Source organism: Lemur catta, chromosome 14 (assembly GCF_020740605.2).
Source record: "Lemur catta isolate mLemCat1 chromosome 14, mLemCat1.pri, whole genome shotgun sequence".
NCBI classification, from domain to species: domain Eukaryota; kingdom Metazoa; phylum Chordata; class Mammalia; order Primates; family Lemuridae; genus Lemur; species Lemur catta.
This window is the reverse complement of record NC_059141.1, coordinates 46569167-46586083: the sequence shown is the minus strand read 5'-3', so window position 1 is coordinate 46586083 and position 16917 is coordinate 46569167.

Here is a 16917-nt window from a genome sequence, read left to right as displayed (position 1 = left end):
AAAGCAGCAGAGTCTCTCTGAACCCATTCTGGTTCAGGGAGCTGCCCAATTCAAGAATCATTCTTTGCTCAATTAAAATCTGTTAAATTTACTTTTGTCTAAAGTTTTTTTCTTTTAACAGTACATACAGTGAAATGCCCAAATATTAAGTTACATTTTGGTGAGTTTTGACAACAAATACACCTATGTAACCATCACCCCAATCAATATATGGGACATTTCCATCACCTCAGGCAGTTTCTTCATGCCCTTTTACAGTCAATTCTTACCCCTCTGGCCGGGCGCAGTGGCTCACGCCTGTAATCCTGGCACTCTGAGAGGCCGAGGTGGGAGGATTGTTTGAGGTCAGGAGTTCGAGACCAGCCTCAACAAGAGCGAGATGCCGTCTGTACCAAAAATAGAAAAAATTAGCCAGGCGTAGTGGGGCATGCCTGTAGTCCCAGCTACTCTGGAGGCCGAGGCAGGAGGATCTCTTGAGCCAGGAGTTTGAAGTTACTGTGAGCTTTGATGACACCACTGCACTCTAGCGGGGGCAACAGAGTGAGACTCTGTCTAAAAAAAAAAATTCTTACCGCTCTGCCCACAGGCAACCACTCTTCTAATCATCATAGATCAGTTTTGCCTGTTATTGAACTTCACTGAGTTGGAATCATATACGACACATCCTTTCACAGTGATCTTTTTAAAGATATAAATAGGATCATGCTAGTACCCTGCTGAAAACCTTTTAATGGTTCACTAGTACTCTTGGTATAAAATCTAGACTCCTCTCCATGGTCAGCAAGGCCCTGAATGCCTCTTAATCCTCCAGCATTGTCTCCCACTCTCTACTTCGGTGCTCAAGACGATGGTGTTCTAGTGACGATGATGTTCTAGTGACATGGGTCTCCTTTCCTAGGCTCCTTCCTGCTTGGGTCCTTTGCATCACTACATACCCCCGTTAACTCATACTTACCTTCAAGCATCATCTCAAATGTTATCACCTCTGAGACACAGTCCCTGGTGCTCCCAATTCTAAAGTAGGTTCTTCCTTGGTTCTTTTCACTTCTGCCACTATCACAATTAGTAATTATATATTTCTGTGTGTTTATTCTGTTCTACTTAAAAATTGTCAGTCTCTCCCCCTTTACCACGAGGGTAGAGGCCATGTCTGTTTTGTTCACCACCGTATTCCCAGCCCCTACCCAGAGCCTGAAATATATTAGGTGACCAATAAATATTTGTTAAAATAAATGGATGGAATGGCTTAACTCTTTTTTTTTTTTTTTTTTTTTGAGACAGAGTCTCACTCTGTTGCCCTGGCTAGAGTGCCATGGAGTCAGCGTAGCTCACAGCAACCTCAAACTCCTGGGCTCAAGCAATCCTACTGCCTCAGCCTCCTGAGTAGCTGGGACTATAGGCATGCACCACCATGCCCAGTTAATTTATGTGTATATATATATATATATATATATATTTTTTTTTTTTTTAGTTGTCCAGCTAATTTCTTTCTATTTTTTTTTAGTAGAGACAGGGTGTTGCTCTTGCTCAGGCTGGCCTGGAACTCCTAAGCTCAAACGATCTGCCCGCCCTGGACTTCCAGAGTGGAAATGGCTTAACTCTTGAGCCTACTATGTCACAAAATGGAAAAAAGAAAGAGAGAAGAAAGGCAAAAAAGATGTGGGCAGGTAGGGGTGGGATTCCAGTGGAGTAGTGAGAGTGAAGAGTAAATATTACCTTTGAGTAGTGAGAGTGAAGAGTAAATATTATAAACAACAACGGGATGGAAAGAACACTTGGAAAGGGGTAAGGACACCTGGCTCAGTGTGGCTTCTCTGGAACCCACTTTCCTCATCTATAAAATGCAAAAGTTAGGCTAGAAGATTTTTTCCATATTGCCTCCCCGCTATTCAGTATTTGGAAATAAATGCGGGCATTTTCTGTAGTCACAATGACTGGGGACCACTACTGGTATTTATTGGTTCAGGGCACCAGAAATGTTAAATGTGCTATGTAAATGTCAATGTATGAGATGGTCCTACATCTTGTATTATCCAGAATACCAGTGTTGAGAAACACTATGAGAATATAATTCTATGAAATCTACTGAGCATGGCCTGTGATTCCTCATTTTGTCATACTTTATAGGATACTTTCTAAGCAAATGTTCATTGGATTTGAAGTTACCTTATTGATTAAGATCAATTATTTATTTATAGGTCAAACTGCTTAATTTAGTCTGTGATAGGAATTCAAGAGTAGATATGACATCAGGGCATAATTGGCATTTGGGGTATATATTTCATAGGAACTATGAAGAAGTTATCGTATTTCTTTATTAGTTGGCTTCTTCCCTTTCCTTTTTTCCTATAGAGCACAGTAGTTTTATATGTTGGTAAGCATTTCTCCAAGCAAGTCAAAGTTTGACTCTATTTCATTCTTCCTTAGGAGATGTATAGACAGAAGTCAGTTTCTGTCTGGGAAACAAGGCTCAAAGCAGAGAAACATCAAGATTACACAGAGAATCTTCTGCGACAAGGTTGAAATTTTAAGTGTTGCACTTCTTAGTCTAGCATTTTACCCATCAGATTTGACTTCTCAGTTACAGTAATTAAGATTATGTTTGCTCAGTGTAGTCTCATCTGCACAATTTTAAGGTCCTGGCCTGCTCTATGTAGTTTCAAAAAAATGTGGCGGACACAGCACAAATGTCCATCAACTGATGTACAGATAAAAAGAAATGTGATATATCCATACAATGCAGTATTTGGTCAGAAAAAGAATTGAAGTCTACATACATGCTGCATGGATGAAACTTGAAAACATTATGCTAAGAGACCTGTCACAAAAGACCACATATTACATAATTCCACTTATATGCAATGTCCAGAAAAGGCAAACCTACAGAGACAGACAGTAGATCAATGTTTGCTTAGGGCTGGGGATAGGTAATGTGGAGACAGAGGAGTGATAACTAAAGTATATGGGGCTTCTTCTTTTTTTTTTTGAGACAGCATCTCGCTGTGTCACCCGGGCTGGAGTGCAGTGGCATGATCATAGTTCACTGTAACCTCATACTCCAGGACTCAAACCATCATCCTGCCTCAGCCTCCTGAGTAGCTGGGACTACAGGCATCAGCCACCACACCCAGCTAATTTTAAAAGTTTTTGTAGGGACAGAGTCTTGCTATGTGGCCCAAGCTGGTTTCAAACTCCTTTACTCAAGCTATCCTCCCACCTTGGTCTCCCAAAGTGCTGGGGTTACAGGTGCAAGCCACCGTGCTCAGCCTGGGGTTTCTTTTTGAGGTAATGCAAATGTTCTAAAATTGAATGTGGCAATTGTTGTGAATGTACTAAAAACCACTGAATTGTACACTTAAAATGAGTGAATTGTATTATATGTGAATTACATATCCATAAATCAATTTTAAAAATATGAAAAGTATTTAACTTCATTCATAATAAGAGAAATGAAAATAAAAACAACTACTTTTCACTCATCAGATTGGCAGACGTTTAAAAGTCTAAAATATTTATCATGGGCAAGAGTGTGGGAAAGTTGGTGCTCTTGTGCCCTGCTGGTGGGAGTATAAATTGAAGCAACACTGTTGGAGGGAAGTTTGCCTTGGTTTTATATATATATATATATATATATATATATATATATATATATATATATATATGTATATACCTTTTGATTTAGCCATTCCTCTTCTAGGAATTTATTCTACTGTACATTCATAAAGCATGAAAATGATTATTGCAACATTGTTTACAATAATAAAACCTGAAAACAACCAAAAGTCCATTAACAGAGAATTGAGTAAAATAAATTGTAAATCCATTTGTGAATAATTCACACATTATAAATACCATGAAGTTGTTAAAAGAATGAAGGTGTAGAACAATATACATTATGTTCATTTTGTGCAAAAAGGGAAAAAATGGCTGAGTGTGGTGGCTGACACCTGTAATCCTAGCACTCTGAGAGGCTGAAGTGGGAGGATTGCTGGATCTCAGGAGTTTGAGACCAGCCTGAGCAAGAGCAAAACCCCGTCTCTACTAAAAATAGAAACAATTAGCCAGGTATTGTGGTCCCAGCTATTCCGGAGGCTGAGGCAGGAGGATCACTTGAGCCCAGGAGTTGGAGATTGTAGTAAGCTATGATGATGCCACTGCATTCTACCCAGGATGACAGAGTGAGATTCTGTTTCAAAAAAAAAAAAGAAAAGAAAAGAAAAAAGAAAAAAAAGGGAAGAAAATAAGAATATATGCGTATGTATTCACATTAAGCATATACAATAATATGAGTGGTTACCTGGTTGAGTGGGAACTAGATAGATGGGAGATAGAAGTGGATATGAGATTTTTCACTGAATATCTTTTTTTTAATACAGTTTATCACATAAAAGAAAGAATGAAAGTAAAGAAGGAAGCTATACAAAATGAACATATATTCCAGAAAGAGTGGAATGGGTCAGTCTCTAAGAATGGAGAAAGACCTGAATATCTTTTTATATTGTTTTATTTTTGAGTCATGTGAATGTCTAACCTAAATAAAGTTAAATTTAAAAATTAAGAATATGACCAAAATAAAAGAATAAAGCTTATCCACATATAGTAAAATATAACTTGTACAAGATACATTAAGTGATAAATACAAGTTGCAGAATAGCATATACAGCATTTTTTCATTCATTTTTTTCAATTAATAGATAGTTTTGAGCTCCTAATTTGTGTTCTAGATACTAGGAATATGAAAGCAAACAAGGCAGCCTAGGCTCCTTCTCTCTTGGAGATGATATTTTAGTAGCGAATAAGTAAGCAAGCACATAAATGAACAAGGTAATCTCAAACATAGTGATGGAGGGTGACTTAGATTGGAGAATAGTTCCTTGACAGGTGTCACAAAAGGCCTCTCTGAGGAAGTGACACATGAGCTGATACCTGAGTGGTGAAACCTGGGAAAAGAAAGTTGTCCAGGAAGATAAAGCAAAGATCCAGAGGCTGGAACAAGCTCGGCAAATTTGAAGATCTGGAACATAGTCTGCATAGCAGGTAGAGAGTGGGAGACGATGAAGTCAGAGTGGTAGTCAAGAACGTATCATGGGTTTAAATAAAAAAATAAACATGTTTGTATATAAATTGAAAATATTTGGAAGGATATACATGAATCTTATTAATAGTGGCTATTTTGTGGCTGGGAACTGGCGATGAGAGTCAGTAGGAGTCTTTCATTTTCTATCTGCTAGTAGAGTTTGAATTTTTAAAGCACTTTAGAATACATAAAATAGAAATATGCTTCAAAGAAAAAAATTTTAATGTAGTGTTGGGCATGAATCAAGGAAACCAAACACTGTACCTAGAAGCTTGAGGATTCCTTTGGTTCTAGTCCCTCTAGTGGTGAGAGTGAAGTAGTGCTGGTGACTGTGTCCAAGCAGACGCATCCTATAGTGAGAGTTAAAACATCTTTAATATTACTATAACTCTGAAACACTCAACAGAAGTTTGAATTCTTGAAATCATGTAACCGTTGCCAACTTGGGGGTGGGGAAAACCCCAAAACTGCATAAAAATCACTACAATCACTTACTGTTTATTGTGAAGCAGGGGCCAGCAAGGTCTTTAGTTTTAAAAATCATAATAAAACATCAGGAAAACTCTCCAGTGTGATTGTCTTGAAACTGAATGGCTTAAATACCTGGGTCCTGGTCACCATCTCTTCTGAGCCTTTCTCAAGCACGTACTGCCTTGTCTTCTCTCCACCTGGACAAAGCTACCTCCTGCTCCCTTCTTGGTCAGCTCACCCCTTCTGCATGGCTTCCCCAACAACTCACTTTGTCCCCATCCTCACTCACCCTTTAGCACTTCCTGAGCAGGATAATTACAGCTGACATTTATGGAGCTGTCATTGGGTAGCAGATGCCACGTTAATTCATGTTATCTTGTTCAATCCTCAAATTGACCCTGAGAGCCTTGGTAACAGAGCCATTGTCATCCCCCTTCTACAGATGAAAGGGGGCAATCTGAGACGTAGGGCCTTTAAGTAGGATCACACAGCTGGCAAGTGGTAACTGTGACTTGAATCCTGTCTGACTCTAGACCACACACATTTAACCAGTAAACTATATTTGAACATATTGTTTCTATTTGGATATTAAATATATATTTTAATAAGTATAAATCATAGGTCATAAATTCACCTGTTCCTAGGGGCCAGAATGTGAGTCCATACATATTCTTTATATTCTTAAGGAATATGTCCTCTCTCATTTTCTTGAAACCTAGGGCCTTCTTGCTCTCTCTCTTGTATTTCTATATTTGATAAAAATAGGGATCAAGAAATATTTACTTAACAGAAAAGTTAACTTTTCTGTCAACACTATTATAAAAATATAAGTGACATTGTGATAATGCCTGGCAGCAGACACTTGGCCTCAGTACAAGAGAGTAAACAGGGAGTTGGGGGACTGTGACAAAATCAATAGTACAGGCCCCATCTACAGTGGGTAGCTGGGTGTGATGGTGGAGCCATCCTATAGTCCTAGCTTCTTGGGAGGCCAAGGTAAGAGGATCACCTGAGCCCAGGAGTTCCAGGCTGCAGCAATCTATGATTGCACCATTGCATTCTAGCCTGGGTGGTAGAGTGAGACCCCATCTCTAAAAAAATTTTTTTTTAAAAGGGGGTATTCATAGCTCGGCTCCAGGCAAATGCTGCCACTTGGAATGGCAAGCGGACCCAAAGTTGTCAGATCTTCCAATATTTTAAGAGAAGGCAGAAGCCTGGAATTTTACGTAAAATCTCTCAATTTTAAAAAAAGTTAGCAACTAATTCTTTTTTTTTTCTTTTTTTTTGGCGTGGGGGGGACAGTCTCACTCTGTCACCCAGGCTAGAGAATGCCATGGCGTCGGCCTAGCCCACAGCAACCTCAAACTCTTGAGCTCAAGTGATCCTCCGGCCTCGGCCTCCCAGAGTGCTTGGATTAATGTGAGCCACTGCGCCCAGCCTAATTTATATATTTTTAAGAAACATTGTATGGGAAGCCTGATTTGACCTGTGGGTTACAAGTTCAGTCTTGTCTCTTTAATTGTAATGCAAGTTCCTTATGGGAGTAACCACTAAAATAGATTCCTTTTGCATCTCCCACAGCATTAGACACGTGCCATGTTCTCAAGGAACTTTTGCTAAGCCCCCAATCTGCTCATGAATATTAATCAATGTTTCACTTCCTTTTGGCAAACATTCATTTGGCAAGCTTGAGCACTTATAGAATCATATTACCTGTGAATTTGTCACTGAATCAAATAGATTCTCTGAATTGACCACAGAGGACTAGGCCTAAGACATAGAAAGTATTTAGTAAAAATTCTTGGTTTTATTTCATTAATATTTCCTATCAGATTAACATCCTTGGTCTAGGTGACACCTTGCTGCACTTTAGAATCATTTTAAAGCTTTAAGAAAATACCCATGCATGTTCTTCACCATGAGGCTCCCTTTTATTAATAATTGGTCTGCAGAAGGGTCCTGCATTGGTATATATCTATTAAACTTCGTCAAGTGTTATGTAACTTTGAAACGATTCCAAACACTTACATAGTTTCCATGTGAGTGACGTGTTTTGCTGTAATAAGAAGATGGAGTGTACTCTCCCTTCCTTGTGAGGATGTTACATTACACCTCATCAGACCACACATGTGAGTTATTGGCCTCAACTACTTGAAGTAGTTTTCTGTAATTATTAAAAATGTAAAAAAAGAAAAAATACATACACATAGTAAAAATTCAAAAGGTATAAAAGAATCATTCCTATACTAGGGCCATCTAATCCCTCTCCCTGAAGGCAACTACTCTTGTGAATTTCTTGTGTATCCTTCCAGTGACATTATTATCATAAGTTAATAGTTATTTGTTTGGCTTCAGATGTGAATCTTTACTTCAATCACTCTCCTTTTTGACAAATCCTTTAATATTTCCTTGAGAGTAAAGGTGCTAAGGTTAGAGGGAAAGAATGACTGAGTGTGAGTGCTAGAGTTTATAAGGATCTGACGATCATCCTGTCCTTTGCTATTCCAGTGTGGTCCCTGGATCAACAGAGACCTCACCTGCATGCTTGTTAGAAATGTAGAATCTCAGAACTCATCCAGACATCCTGAAGCAGAAGTTGCCTCTTAATCAGATCTCTGGTGATTTGTATGCACCTTTTAAGTTTGAGAATCATCGCTCTTGTCCAATATTCTTCTTCACAAATTAAGGAAGCATGGCTCAGTAAGGAATCAGTGAAGAGCTGATACTAGAAATCAGGTCTCCTGACACCTTGTCCAGTGCATTTTCTCATATGCCAAAATTCTGGCTAGATAATTTGATGTAGCTTTTTTTTTTTTTTTTTGAGACAGAGTCTCACTCTGTTGTTTGGGCTAGAGTGCCGTGGTGTCAGCCCAGCTCACAGCAACCTTCAACTCCGGGGCTCAAGCAATCCTCCTGCCTCAGCCTCTTGAGTAGCTGGGACTACAGGCATGTGCCACCATGCCCGGTTAATTTTTTCCATATAGATTTTTAGTTATCCGGATAATTTCTTTCTATTTTTAATAGAGATAGGGTCTTGCTCTTGCTCAGGCTGGTCTTGAACTCCTGACCTCGAATGATCCTCCTGCCTCAGCCTCCCAGAATGCTAGGATTACAGGCGTGAGCCACTGTGCCCAGCCTGATGTAGCATTTTCATAAATTTTTTACTACCATGGACTTTGGAGTCAGACATAGCAGGTTCACATCCTAGCTTAACCACTGTCACATAGTAGGAGCTCACTAATGGTGTGTTAAATAAAATTTATAGGAGGTCATTGGTTTAGACTGAGTTCCTGCACTAGGCCCAATAACCCAAACCAAAATGGAATTACTCATGCTGAAGTGGTCCACATCACCAAGCCAAAATTAAGTTGTTTATCCTATCTTCCAAGAAATTAGGGGAGAGAGAGATGGTAGCAAATCCCCAAACAAGCCAGTTTTAGCCAGCATGATAAGGAAGTCCCCTCTGCTTTAATCTTTAAAAAGAAAGTAACTTTGAAACAACCAACCTGCCTTTCGTTCTGTTTCTGCTTTGTTCAGCCCTTTTCTGTCTATAAAGCCAACCTCCTACTCAGCTCATCAGAACGCTCATTCTATTTTATAGAACGAGGTGTCTGATGTTAGAACTTCAAATAAAAGCCAATTAAGATCTTTAAATTTGTTGTAATGTTGTCTTTTGACAGGTGGTTATGCTTCCTCTTGAGGCTTGAACTCTGATATTTTCTTTTGCCCAAAAATTCGTTTGTAAGGGGGCCTGGTGAGTCACACCTACAAATGATAAAATATCACTAAACAGGTTTTGTTAACCCAATATAATGTGGTTTACTTCACAACCTGATTCTGGTATAGCATCACATGAAAGGTAGAAGACCCTTATCTTAAGCATTCTTTTCTATAATGCCCAGTCTTTTAGACAAAGCCTTACTCTTTCACCCAACTGTCAACTAAGAATCCCTAAACCCACCTATGACTTGTAAGCCCCAGCTTTTTTTTTTTTTCTTTTGAGACAGAGTCTCGCTGTGTTGCCCCGGCTAGAGTGAGTGCTGTGGCGTCAGCCTAGCTCACAGCAACCTCAAACTCCTGGGCTTAAGCGAGCCTACTGCCTCAGCCTCCCCAGTAGCTGGGACTACAGGCATACATCACCATGCCCGGCTGATTTTTTTCTATATATATATATATACATATATATATATTTTTTTTATTTGGCCAGATAATTTGTTTCTATTTTTAGTAGAAACGGGGTCTCGCTCTTGCTGAGGCTGGTCTCTAACTCCTGACCTCGAGCAATCCACCCGCCTCGGCCTCCCAGAGCGCTAGGATTACAGGCGTGAGCCACCATGCCGGGCCAAGCCCCAGCTTTGAAATGTCCTGCCTTTTTGGGCCAAACCAATGTATGCCTTTCATGTATTGATTTATGACTTTACCTGTAATTCCTGTCTCCCTGAAATGTATAAACCAAACTGTAAGCCAATCACAGGAGTCCACTTGCTCAAGGCTTCTTGGGCGTGGCTCTAGGCCATGGTCCTCAAATTTGGCTCAGAGTAATCCTCTTTAAATTATTTTACAGAGTTTGGCTTCTTCTCTGTTGACACCTCCACCCATGAACAACCTTCCCCACCAGGAATATCCTGCATGCTTATTATTCTTAATAATGGGATTAACAGCATTTGTCATCGCACCCGATTATAACTTCACAACATTTCAACAGCCTTTAAAGATTCATTTACAAATCCTAATCAACATCTGACTCAACAGAAAAACTCGTTTTGACACACCTCGGGTCAGGACGCTGTCTTGCTCTGTCAGCCAGGGAGGGATTTTATTTAGCTATTCTACAAATGGAGGAACTGAAACACAGGGAGGTTAAAGTTCTGGCAGGCTCTGTTTTCTTTCTACTGGATCTGAAGCTGGAACGGATCAGTAGATTCTGAAGCGCCGGCCTTGAGAGCCAGGAGCCAAGCTGGAACCTAAACCGTCTATCAGAGCGCAAGCCTGGCGTCCAGAACCCCAGCCTGCCTTTGAGCGCGAGCCTGTGTTGTGGGAAATCACGACGAATGGTGTCAGTTTCTGGAACTAGGGCTTTGACCCCTGGAAACTCGGATTTGGAGGAAACACAAGGGAAAGGCGCCGATTTCGTTTTAGAAGACAGAACTTTGGCGCCAGACGGGAAGGACAACGAGAAGTCGGAGAAGGGCACGTGTGCGCGCGACTACGGGGCCCGCAGAGCCACCTGGGGGCTGGCTAATGTCTGTCCTCGCTCGCAGCTTCTGGCGCTCGTAGCCGCTTGTCTTCTGGACTTTGTCCTTTTCATCTGAACTGAATGTCAGTCGTTTTTCTCTTCCCACTTCCAGACGATGGCATTTGATGTAAAAATAGCACTTCCGGAGGGCCGGGTCCCTGGAGACCGATAGGAAGCGGCGCGTCTGGGGTTGCCCCTGTGGCGCCGTTCCCGCGGTGCCTTGTGGGAGTTGTAGTTCGGGGGCGGGCGGCGCCGCCCGGCGGGAGGAGACCGACTGGCTCTTCCGGCGTCCCCAGCCTTGAGGCTGCGCATCTGATGCTGCGTCCAGAGGTCCAAGGAGCTTCAACTCTGCTAGAAAGTTCTACGTGATTTCTACTATATGCATATATACCGTATATATGCTTTTATATATCTATTTGGTTTTCTTTAGTGAACGCATGTAAATAAAACAGTTATTTGCGGTTTTAAAATACTAAAAAAAAAAAAGTCGAGATGACTACATTGACTTCATACAAACAGTTCAGAAAGGTAGCAACTGAAACAGCCTCCTTTCTGTATCTACCCAGTTCCATCCTCTGAAAAAATACTGTTACCTGCTTTTTAAAGATGGATACCTGCAGAAAAACTTATAAGTGCAAAAGTACATCTTGTTAAAAGGTACACAAAGGAGATAATACCATAACACTCTTCTCAACCTTCTTTTTTTCATTTGTTGTACATGTTAGAGATCTTTCCATTCTTGCACGTGAAGAGCTATCTTACTCTTTTCAATGGCTGTATATCATACAAATTATGAATACCATAATTTAGTCATCCACTGCCCTTTTCCACCCCATTGATGAATATTCTGGTTGTTTTCACTTTTTTGTTGTTGTAAACAATGCTGCAATGATCATCTTGAAGACATTTTGGTGTATATCCACAGGCTAAATTTGTGGCGACGACAATTTGCCCAGTGAAGGATTTATATGCTTTATAAAAGTTGATAAGTACCACCAAATTGCCAAATTGTAACAATTTACACTCATCCAACAAAGTATGAAAGTATTTTCTACCTCACTTCTGCTTTCTAGCATGGGTATTATCAAACTTCTGACGTTTTGCTGATCTGAGATAAATCTAACTTTATCTTCTTTTTATTTGTAGTTTCATAATTAGTAATGAGGTTGCACTCATATTTGTATGTTTATTGGACATTTATATTTCTGAAAGTGGTAATATTCTTGGGTTTTATATTGGGTTGTTCTGTTGTTTCTGTTGGGTGGTTCATCTTTTTCTTATTAATTTATCTGCTCTTGTAAATTGATGAAGTTAGTCTTTTGTTATGAGAATCATGAAATTTCTTTCCTTGTACATTATTTGCCTTCTGATTTTGCTTTTGTATTTCTTGGCCACACAAATGTGCTTAATTTTTATATAATCCTGCTTATTCGTTTTTTTCTATGGTTCTTGAGTTATGTCATTTTCTGTAATTTATTTTAGTATAAGAAGAAGTGGCTCTAGCTTTATCATTTATCATTTCTCCAAAAGATTAGCTAATGGTCCTATCATGATTTTTTGCTACCTTTATAGCTAGGGAGAAAACCCAATGAACATTAAAAATATACCCTACTATGAGATGCTGCAACAGGTGTGAAGGTTAGTTTTGGGGAAAAGAGTAGAAATAATTAAGTGGAACTCCAACTTTCTTCAAAACATCTGCTAATCTTGTATTATTGCTTTTTCTGAATAATATCCTAAAAGGTTGTTAATATTTATTAAAATAAGTAATAAAAACTTTTCTAGCAAATACATACCTAAAAAAAGAGACTAGTTAAATGAAGTATGGTACTACCAGGATGGAATGCTACATGCAGCTTTTAAAAGAATGAGACGATTAAGTGAAAAGGAGAAAGGAGCAAGATGCCGAAGAGCGTTGATGTTGTCTGAATGTCTGAATGTGTCCCTCCAAAATTTATGTTGAAATCTAATCCTCATTGTGGTGGAATCAAGAGGCTTCCTTTTGGGAAGTGATTAAGTCAAGAGGGCTCTGACCTCATGAATGGAATTAGTGCTCTTATAAAACGTTAAAGAGAAGGCTCATGCCTGTAATCATAGCACTTTGGGAGACCAAGGTGAGAGGATTGCTTGAGACCAGGAGTTTGAGACCAGCCTAAGCACTAGCGAGACCCTGTCTCTACAAAAAAATAGAAAAATTAGCTGGGCATAAGCATGTGCCTGTAGTCCCAGCTACTCGAGCCCAGGAGTTTGAGATTCCAGTGAGCTATGATAACACTGCTGTACTCTAGCCCAAGTAGCAGAACAAGATCCTGTCTCACAAAAAAAAAAAAAAAAAAAAAAAATTGAAGCGAGCTGCCTTGCCCCTTTCATCATGTCAGGACACAGGAGTAAGGCTTCATGTGTGAAGCAGAGAGTGAGCCCTTACCGGACACTGAATCTGCTGGCACCTTGATCTTGGACTTCCCAGCCTCCAGAACTGTAAGAAATAAATTTGTATTATTTATAAATGACCCAGTCTAAAGCATTTTGTTGTAGCAGCCCAAACAGACTAAAACATGTGTGTACAAAATGCTGCCATTTCTATGGAGATCCAAGAATAAATATCTATGCTGTGTATATCTGTAAATGCATAGAATGACTCTGCAAATTGGTACCAGTGGTTGCCTCTAGGAAGGGAACTAGTGGTTGGAAGACCAAGGGTGGGAAGGACACTTACCTTTCATGCCTACCCTTCTGTACCTTTAAAATCTTATTCTATGGGCATGTAGTGCTCTTTCAAAAAATAAAATAATAAAATCTAAAATCAAAGTGGGCCCAATTTTCAACTCTGTTTGTCAGTTTCCCAGCTTTTCCTTCCTCCAAATGCACGCAGCTTCCAGATTAATCTTAAAGCTCCATTTTAACATGTTGTTCACGTGCTCAAGAACCTACAACATTTCCCTGTTGCCTCCGTACTTGCTCAGTATCCTCCAGTCTTTTTCTTTGTTTTTTAAAATTGAGATGAGGTCTTGCTGTGTTGCCCAGGCTGGTCTCAAAGTTGTGGGTTCAAGCAATCCTCCCACCTCAGCCTCCTGAGTAGCTGGGATTACAGGTGCACAGCACCACGCTCAGCCAATACTAGCCTTAAAGGCTTTTCTCTCACAACACACCTTGACGTAAGGTCATTTTCCTTACTTTTCCCTGAACTTGCAATGGACACATCCATCTCTCTACAGCAGCTTATGTGTTTTGCTACTTCCTCCTGCTTTCCATTTATTTTGTGAATGCTTCTGTGAATTTCTGTTAAATTTTATCTCAAAACCACACAATTTAGCATGTGATTGTGTGATGTGGTAAAGTTCCATATGGATTAACTTTATGTTCTTAAATAAATTAATTTAATGAGATGTAAGTTCTGGTGATTAAGACATAGTCCTGTTCAAGGAACATGGGGCAGAGTTCCATGTTGTTGCTATCTCACTGTGATTCCAGATTCCAGTAAGCAAGGGATCATTCAGGAGATACAACTGGACCTTGCAATCAGAATGAACAATGGCCAGGACACCTGTCAGAGAGGAAGCTCCCTGATGGGAGGATTAGTTTCATTGTTTTTTGTCAACCCCACAGCACAGTGTTAGCTTTAAAGGATGAGGTAATTAGCTAATTACACAGCCACAGTAGAGCATGTAACAAAATAAAACCCACCAAAGAACAGGTCCTTGAATCAGGCCCTCTGAATTGTCATTTCTACTAAGTCGGTAAGTTACTATGTGAAGTTTGGCAATTTGTAGATTTTACTGACTTTATTATAGAAGAATACTATATGTTCATCTTAGTAAGTGTACATGAGTAAAGAGAATAGCATATTAATCACCTGTAACCCCATTATCTAGTAATACCTTGCCATATTTTGGTGTATATTCTTTCTCATATTTTATCATCTTTTTTTTTTAGAGACAGGGTCTTACTCTGTTGCCCTGGCTAGAGTGCATTGGTGTCATCATAGCTCAGGGCAACCTCAAATTCCTGGGCTTAAGCCATCCTCCCGCCTCAGCCTCTTGAGTAGCTGATACTACAGGTGCTTGACACCACGCCCGGCTAATTTTTCCTATTTTTTGTAGAGATGGGGTCTTGATCTTTCTCAGGCTGGTCTGGAACTCCTGACCTCAAGCAATACTCCAGCCTCGGCCTCCCAGACAGCTAGGATTACAGGCACGAGCCTGTAATGCCCAGCCTTTGTACACATTCTTGAGTATAATCTTTGAATAAATGCCTAGATATAGAATTGATTAGACAAAGATCATGTAAAATTCTATGACTTTTGATATGCCAATTTCTATTTCAGAAAATATGTACAGATTTCTTCTGCTGCCAGCATTTGTTGTGTGTGTAGCATTCTTTACTAACTTTAATATGCAGAATGTGAGAACATGGTGGTTTAGGAAAAAAAAACCCTGTAAGTTTTTTTAATAAAACCTGAGGCCAGGTGCAGTTGATTCACATCTGTAAGCCCAGCACTTTGGGAGGCCAAGGCAGGAGAATCACTTGAGCTCACGAGTTTGAGACTAGCCTGAGCAAGAGTGAGACCCCGTCTCTACAAAAAAATTAGCTGGGTGTGGTGGCATGCGCCTGTAGTCCCAGCTACTGGGGAGGCCAAGGCAGGAGGATCACTTGAGCCCACAAGTATGAGGTTGCAGTGAGCTATGATGATGCCACTGCACTCTACCCAGGGTAACGGAGCAGGACTGAGTCTCAAAAAAAAAAAAAATTGTCCTGACTGTTCTCAGGATGGAGAGTGTCTTTGTCCACTTTGCATTGCTATAAAGGAATACCTGAGGCTGGGTAATTTATAAAGGAAAGAGGTTTATTTGGCTCATGGTTCTGCAGGGTGTACAAGAGGCATGGCACCAGCATTAGCTTGTGGTGAGAGCTTCAGGAAGCCTCCGCTAATGACATACGGCAAAGGCAGAGCAGGCATGTCACATGGCAAGAGAGGGAACAAGAGAGAGAGGCGGGGGTGCCCATTAATAGGATAAGAACTCACTCATTACTTCCAAGAGTGCACCAAGCCATTCACAAGTGATCTGCCCCATGACCCAAACACCTCCTGTTCAGCCCCACCTCCAACACTGGAGATAAAATTTCAACATGAGATTTGGAGGGGACACATATCCAAATCATATCAGAGAGTAAAAGAGCAACAATTTTTTTTTTCTGGTCAGGGTTGTCTAGTCTTTGAGGGACTTCACATCATTTTGTTGTGGTGGTGGTAAAATATACATGCTATCCAACTTACCATTTTAACCATTTTCAAGTGTACAGTTCAGTGGCGTTAAGTACATTTATGTTGTTATGCAACCATCACCACTATCAATCTCCAGAACTTTTTTCTGCTTCCCATACTGACACTGCACCTTTTTAAAAAAATTACTCCCTATTCACCCTCTCCTCTAGTTCCTGCTAACCTCTATTGTACTTTCTGTCTCTATGAATTTGACCACTCTTGGTACTTTATATAAGTGGAATCATACGGTATTTGTCTTTTTGTGACTGGATTATTTCACTTAACATAGTATCTTCCAGGCACATCTATATTGTAGCATGTGTTAGCATTTCCATCTTTTTTAAGGCTGAATAACATTTCCTTTTCTTTTCATTTCTTTCTTTTTCTTTTCTTTTTTTTCTAAGGCAGAGTCTTGCTCTGTTGCCTGGCTAAAGTGCAGTGTGGCATGATCATAGCTCACTGTAACCTCAAATGCTTGGGCTCAAGTGATCCTCCTGGCTCAGCCTCCTTGGTAGCTAGGAGTACAGGTGAGTGCCACCAAACCTGGCTTATTTAAAATTTTTTGTTGTTGTTAATATGGGGTCTCACTATGTTGCTCAGGCTGATCTGAAACTCCTAGGCTCAAGCAATCCTCCCACCTAAGATGAATAACATTTCATTGTATAATAAGAATATACTACATTTATTCATCCATTGATGGACGCTTTGGTTGTCTCTACCTTTTGGCTATTATTAATAGTGCTGTATGAACATGGGGATATAAATATCTTTTCAAGTCCCTGCTTTCAATTCTTTTGTGTATTTATTCAAAAGTGGAATTGCTGGATCATGTGGTAGTTCTATGTTTACTTTTTTGAGGAACCACCATAT